The sequence below is a fragment of the Cricetulus griseus genome, chromosome 3, assembly GCF_003668045.3.
Source record: "Cricetulus griseus strain 17A/GY chromosome 3, alternate assembly CriGri-PICRH-1.0, whole genome shotgun sequence".
Lineage (NCBI taxonomy): Eukaryota > Metazoa > Chordata > Mammalia > Rodentia > Cricetidae > Cricetulus > Cricetulus griseus.
The window spans coordinates 229,325,773-229,333,980 of record NC_048596.1 but is presented as its reverse complement, the minus strand read 5'-3'; the positions used below and the strand labels follow the sequence as shown (position 1 = coordinate 229,333,980).

General features: G+C 35.9%; 1 pseudogene; it reads right to left on the bottom strand.

Annotated features, from left to right (window-relative positions):
- Window positions 1–3,696: 3,696 nt before the first annotated feature.
- On the bottom strand, window positions 3,697–7,569 carry LOC100756193 (annotated as a pseudogene).
- Window positions 7,570–8,208: the final 639 nt, after the last annotated feature.

The window sequence follows — 8,208 nt, the reverse complement described above, 5'->3', positions numbered from 1 at the left end:
ACACAGAGGAAATCCAGAGAATCATCAGGTCATACTTTGAAAACCTATATTCCTCAAAATTTGAAAATCTAAAGGAAATGGACAATTTTCTGGACAGATTTCACTTACCAAAATTAAATCAAGAACACATAAGCAATTTAAATAGACCTATAACCTCTAATGAAATTGAAGCAGTCCTTAGAAATCTCCCAACCAAAAAAAAGCCCAGGGCCAGATGGCTTCAGTGCAGAATTCTACCAGAAATTCAAAGAACAGCTAATACCAATTCTCCTCAAAGTATTCCACACAATAGAAGCAGAAGGGTCATTACCAAACTCTTTTTATGAGGCCACAATAACCTTGATACCCAAGCCACACAAAGACACAACTAAGAAAGAAAACTGCAGACCAATATCCCCATGAACATTGATGCAAAAATTCTCAATAAAATATTGGCAAATCGAATCCAAGAACACATCAGAGAAATCATCATGATCAAGTAGGCTTCATCCCAGGGATGCAAGGATGGTTCAACATACAAAAATCCATCAATGTAATCCACCATATAAACAGACTGAGGAAAAAAAAATCAAATGATCATCTCACTAGATTCGGAAAAATCCTTTGACAAAATCCAACACCCCTTCATGATAAAGGTCCTGGAGACATCAGGGATAACAGGAACAAATCTCAAAATAATAAAAGCAATATACAGCAAGCCAACAGCCAACATCAAATTAAATGGTGAGAAACTCAATGCAATTCCTCTAAAATCAGGAACAAGGCAAGGCTGTCCACTCTCTCCATACCTTTCAATATTGTCCTTGAAGTTCTAGCTAGAGCAATAAGACAACAAATGGAGATTAGGGAATACAAATTGGAAAGGAAGAAGTCAAACTCTCACTATTTGCAGATGATATGATAGTCTACATTAGTGACCCGAAAAACTCTACCAGGGAACTCCTACAGCTGATAAACAACTTCATCAAAGTGGCAGGATACAAGATTAACTCAAAAAATCAGTAGCCCTACTACATACAGATGACACATTGGTAGAGAAAGAAATCAGAGAAACATCATCCTTTACAATTGCCACAAAACAACATAAAATACCTTGGAGTAACACTAACCAAAAAAGTGAAAGACCTGTACCATAAGAATTTTGAGTCTCTAAAGAAAGAAATTATAGAAAATACCAGAAAATGGAAAGATCCCCCATGCTCTTGGATAGGCAGGATCAACATAGTAAAAATGGCAATCTTACCAAAAGCAGTCTCCATCAAAATCCCAACACAATTCTTCACTGACCTTGAAAAAACAATTCTCAACTTTATATGGAGAAACAAAAGACCCAGGATAGCCAAAACAACCCTGTACAATATAGGAACTTCTGGAGCCATCACCATCCCGGACTTCAAGCTCTATTATAGAGCTATAGTACTGAAAACAGCTTGGTAGTGGCACAAAAATAGACAAGTAGACCAATGGAATAGAATTGAAAACCCTGATATTAACCCACACACCTATGAACACCTGATTTTTGACAAACAATCCAAATATATATGCTGGAACAAAGAGAACATCTTCAACAATGGTGCTGGCATAACTGGATGCAAACATGTAGAAGATTACAGATAGACCCAAGCCTTTCGCCCTGCACAAAACTTAAGTCAAAATAGATCAAAGACCTCAACATAAACCCAGCCACACTTAAACTACTAGAAGATATAGTGGGTAACACCCTTGAATTAATCGGTACAGGAGACTGCTTCCTGAACATAACACCAGTAGCACAGACACCGAGACCAATAATTAATTAATGGGACCTCCTGAAACTGAGAAGTTTCTGTAAGGCAAGGGATATAGTCAGCAAGACAAAATGACAGCCCACAGACTGGGAAAAGATATTCACCAACCCCACATCTGACAGTGGGCTGATCTCCAAAATATACAAAGAACTCAAGAAGCTATTCTCAAAAACACCAAACAATCCAATTAAAAAATGGGGCACAGAGCTAAATAGACAATTCTCAATAGAGGAATCTAAAATGGCTGAAAGACAAATGAGAAAGTGTTCAACATCCTTAGTCATCAGGGAAATGCAAATCAAAACAACTCTAAGATGCCATCTTTCTCCTGTCAGAATGGCTAAAATCAAAAATACCAATGACAGTTTATGCTGGAGAGGATGCGGAGAAAGAGGAACACTCCTCCACTGCTGGTGGGAGTGCCAACTTGTACAGCCACTGTGGAAATCAGTATGGTGACTCCTCAAGAAAATGGGAATGAGTCTACCACAAGATCCAGCAATTCCACTCTTAGGCATATACCCAAAAGAAGCACATTCATATAACAAGGACATCTGTTCAACGATGTTCATAGCAGCATTATTTGTAATAGCCAGAAACTGGAAGCAGCCTAGATGCCCCTCAACCGAAGAATGGATAAAGAAATTGTGGTACATTTACACAATGGAGTACTAATCAGCAGAAAAAGAACAATGTAATCTTGAAATTTGCAGGAAAATGGATGGAACTCGAAGAAACCATTCTGAGTGAGGTAACCCAATCACAAAAAGACAAACATGATATGTACTCACTCATATGTGGACCTGCTTTATGATACATAGTAGTGACCATGCTTTATCAGAGCTGTTTTTAATGATGCTGCACAGAATGGTTTCCTCCCAGATGATGATTGAGAAGCTAATTTAAAAAAATGGTGCCAAGTACCACAAGAGAACCAGAACTGTGCTGTTTTCTGGAATTTTGTTTTTTACTTTGTTGTTGTTGTTGTTGTTGTTGTTTGATTGTTTTTTGTTTTTGTTTTTTTTGGTTTTTGTTTTTTTTTAATGGTGTGTGCTGGATGTCTCTACAATTTTGCTCAAATGACTGCAGAACATGGAAAGCTGTTGCTGCTATTGATGCATAATATATTGTCATTATTGGTCTTTTTATGTAAATATATATATGCTAATTGAAACTCAAATATGTGATGAATCCAAGGAGTTTCAGTGAGTACTCACCTATGCATGCAAATGTGATTTCATCTTTAGTAAGTAGTAAAGTTATATGCTTGCCAAAAAAATAAGTGACACACTGGAAGACAAATGTCACACAATTTCAATTTTATTTGTAACCTAGAAATGATGAACTTATGAGAACAGAGAGCAGAATTGTGGCTATTAGGCTTCAATGTGGGTCTTTTAACAATGTGGAAACAATTGGTTTAAGGATATAAAACTGCAGTTGGACAAGAGGCATGGACTCTGTGATGTCTTGAGGTCTACTGAGAGCATGATAAATATGGTTGATAACTACATGCTATATTTTAAAGTTGTGAGATAGTATATTTAAGTGTTCTCAAAACAAAAATGATGAATATGTGTGATATAACATGTTAATTGGTTTAATTTAGCCATGCCATTGTGAACATACTGTGTTATGTATCATAATTGTGCATGACTTTATTTATGAGCTAAATAAATGAATGGAAAAATTTATCACATGAAAATATGTACTCTTAAATTCTCATTTCATCAATGAAGAGATCCATTGCAAAGGTGTTCACAGTGCATGCTAACTTAATTTGAATCCTAAATTTCTGTGCTCTCTTCAAGATAAGTTGTTAATTGTGTTATAGAGTAGAAGAAAACATTTCTCAATGTAAATGAGATCTCACATGAGTAGGAAATGTTAGGTAGATTGGCTCAACAACAACAACAAAAAATCCCTGAGAGATTTCAAAGAAGAAAATAGAAGAGAGGTGTGTAAGAAGATGTGTAAGAAGAGAGATGATGTGTAAGAGTCCTGATGCCCACTGCCTCCCTGGTCACCTGTAAGTTCTTCTTATCTCATTCTCTTTGGAACTCTGGACAAGGACAACAATTACGCATTGAAAATGGTAACAAAGAGCAATCTGGGCCAGTCTTCATTTGTCCATTTTTGCCACATCACAAAGAACTGGATCATTCAAGAGAACTGGAGAGTTTGTTGTTCCCCCTGGAAATAAAAGCAGAAATCTTTATCTTCAAAAGATGAGAACTGTTAGGAGGCTTCAAAACCAGGAATCTTGAAAGGAGTCCTTGCAGAAGCACTATTTCCATCATTGAGATATCCTCAAAATGCAAATTATTCTCTCTCTCTGAATTTCTGAAACCCGAGCTTATAGTATTGAAAGAATTTCACCAGTACTGTTATTTGGAGTAAAGTTCCTACTGTCCTTACCATTGCTTAGGTCTTTGAGATCCAAGAACATAGTAGGCAATTAGAACAATGTCCTTTGACTGGCAGTAGTTTAACAGCTTGCTCTGGTTCAAGTAAAGATAGCATTCCACCTATAGATGGACAAACACAAAGGTATCTGATTATATGAAATGCTAATGTTTATGTAAAAGAGAAGCATTAAAGGTAAGTACCTGAACAATAAAATGTAACATATTTAGATTATCAATTTAATTTAATCTGTGTCTTTAAAGCTTAATCTCACATCTATATTATTATTATGACTCACAAAAATAATTTTCGACTTCCAATTCTACTTTCCATTACAAAAAGAAAACATAGTGCTGGCTCCAATATGTTTCCAGAAATCATTGTGAAATTTAAATATAGAATTGAGCAGCCTTTGGACAAAACCTAATTTGCATTATGTGGAATGTTCCTATCACAAGGCTTCATATGTCACAGTAAGGTCCCATAGCAGAGCTCCTAGCACAAGTCTTCTAGCAGATATCTCTGCCAAGGGTTAAGCTAAAGATAAATCAGGCATCTAGCTTAGAGACAGCTTTTAGGTAAGGTCAGTCCTCTGTGCTCAGGGCATTCTCCATATAAGGGCAGGTAGCGAGCAGGAAGTTTTGTTGAGGAAGAAGGAGTCCCCATGTGCAAAACATGTAAAAAAAAAAAAAAAAAAAAAAGCTTCCAGGCCATGATAGACTAAAAATTCTTACCAGTCAGCATGTCCTTCCAACAGATAGTTCAGTAGAGTGGTGGTCAGGCCTGTGCTTCTGTTATTTACAGCACACTGCCCTACTCTACTGACTCAGTAAGGTGCTTTTCTTACTCTGGTCTATGGTGAAACACTCTATCTGCCTGTCAATTTCTTCTTTGCTGCCATATTAGATAGTTGACTACAGTTCCTAGCCAAAGGTCTTTGCTACATGATGATAATGTATCAAACTGTAATAAAGAACATAGAACCACACACAGAATATATGCATTTAATTTGCTTATGGAGATACGGAAAAAAAGAAAAGCTCACAAGAGGTTTTTCAACAGATAGTCAACTGTGTGTTCTGCATGCAATCTCATAGTTCGATTTTATCCAACATTAATATCACCATAAACAGGTAATCAATCAAATGTGTATGCTTTTTGAATTTCAAGTTTACACTCTTGCAGCTATGTCTCTTTTTCAAGATCCAAGACCAGACATGCTAACCAGAAGGAATAACTCCTTTACTTCTGAAGCTGCCATGCCTACTCATCTCCTTCACTTTCATTTTCTCCTTTTCCTGCTCATTCCATGCTTTTATGGACTTCTCACTATAAATCAGTCCATTTGCCATCACTTTCTATGTTTTACATTTTCCCCAGCTCATGGATAAGTATGTTGAAATACTGCTATTGACATCGGCTTCCTGGACCACTGTAAATCTCCACATGCTGCACCAGTTGGGCACTATGGTATTCATTTCACTAAATTTAATAGTCCAAAATTTGAAATTTAGAATCTCTAAGTGTCCTTTGCCACAATAAAACTGCTCTTAGAATCTTCTCTTCCATGAAAATAAGATGAATTCAGCAAGGGCAAGATGGACTGGAGGCATCAGAGCAGAAATAAGAAAAGGTAGATGAGAAGAAGATGCGTGTGAGGGTTCTCACCTGGTTGCAGACAGGCTTGTACTTAAGCCCAGGCTTATTCAGGATTTTCTCCAGCTGCCTGCTATTAAAGTTGGACACCCCATGGACTTGACCAATTCTGCATCCTTACACTTCTCCATGACCTACAAATGGAAGAGTTGTGAAGAGTCATATTGACATAGAAATAAATAAAAGATGGAACAGTTAAGATTATATCATCTAGCTCTGGACATACAGCTCAGCAGCAGAGTGCTTGTCAGTGTGTGAAAAACCCTGAGTTTGAATGTTGTCACACTAACATTGAAAAAGTGACACTAGTAAGACACTGCCCAGATGATCACTGAAACTGAATATGAAGAAACCAAAAGAGTGAAGATAAAGTAGAAAAAAAAAGTGACATCCATGAAGGAATTCTGTCTAAGGAATTCCTGAGAAGCAGATGTTCACACTACATAAGCTGACAAGATGCATTAATTCCTTTTGTCCCAAGTACCACTTCATTCCCTTTTATTACACTGTACTAATGCACAACCCCCACTCCAGTAACCCACTCGTATAAACGTAATGAATTCCTACACCCAGAAGCATATGCCCCAGTTACTCAAGCATGACTTGATTTCCCTCTCTCAGCTCCTCCATTGAATCTTTCAACTGCTCACCTCCCATGTGGCACAGATATCCTCAGTGTCAAATAATGTTTTTCTATGTTCATCTGCTGGAAACAGAGCCTCCTCTGGCTGGAATAGAAACTGTCTTCACAATATTCTGACTAAACATGAGAATCTCATAGGAATAGATAGAAATGGAACAGTAAATGTGTATTAAGTGGAGCATCATTCTACATACTTACATTTACAAGGTGATTTGTATGTGGATTTATAAGGAATATTCTTAGATGCTTGAACTATATAAACTATATATACTATATATATACTATATATAAACTATATAACTATATAAACTATATATATATATATATATTCTATTATTATTGCTAATTATTATAATTATTAAACAATATTCTCCCAGATCTACCTGTAGTCTCCTAGCTGGTTTCCATTATTTTGTCATTTCTTATTCACACTTCTGGTGAGATATTTTTCTTTCTCTGAGAAATTCAATAGACATACAACCTTTACATACAATCCTTTATAAATGATTTCATCCTGACACAGGCCAATCAATGGTCTTTTACTATCTGGATATATTTGAGCAAAAGGAAACTATGTCGATTAAAGATATTCAATCAAGGCTATATGCAAAGCTAATTTTGATGTTGGAAAACTCAAAGATGCTATAAGGAGGTAATAGCCAGAGAGCTTAAACAGTCCCAATATCACAAGAAAAAAATGCTGGAATAAAATCCAAATGCCTACTAATGTAATATAAGGAATGCCTATATAGTGACATTTTTGAAGATTATTTATTGAATCTATAATTCTAGCAATTGATTGGGCTTTCCATTTTGTGACCATTTGTCTAATCTACTTTGAATAGACTATGTAACACAAAAATTGAATTTACAGAATAATATAATAAAAATTTATCTTTATCATTCAGAAAAATTATTAGTATGCCCTTTTCATACTTGATTAAGATTGATCATTCAAATTGCTTACCTTCATTGGCATTGGGTAATGAATAATATAGAGGTCAATATAATCCAGTTGAAGGTTTTTCAATGATTTTTCAAGTTAGATTGAACCAGCTCTGGTCTATGGAAAGTACATCAAAGCTATTTACATGAAAAATTGGAAGCAATCCTGGATTAGTATATTATCCAAATATGGAGGATTTATTTTACCCAATACTGATACATTTGTACTATATGGAAACTTATAATCATAAGACACAAAATTTCTTTTGTTTTGTGGCTTACACTAATCTGACTTACATAGATGAATATGATAATTGTTTAAAAAATAATTCACTTATTTTAAAATTGAGATATTTAAAGAAGATTTTAAAATATGAAATTACTTCCAGGCTTGCACATTGGCCTTTTTGGTCACTTGATTTCAGAGAACTCTCTGGATCAATATGCTATAAACCTAATGTACATCAGCAAAGATCATCATTTCACAAAATTTTCACTATCATAATTTTGTTGTGTCCACTAATTCCCCAGTTAGGAACCGCTCATTGGATGTTTTCATTAACTTAATTGGAACATTTACTGTGAAATACTGACCATTCTCCCAAGCAGAACTGTCCCGACCTGCAGGACGTCAACCTGGGGCAAGAGAGTCAGGGATAGGGAATGGGGACAAGAGACGCTGAAAGAATGACCGCAAGACAGGATTCTGATCAAGTGGCAAACTTTATTTTTCTCAAGCTAGCTTATATAGTCATCAGAGCAGGATATGGG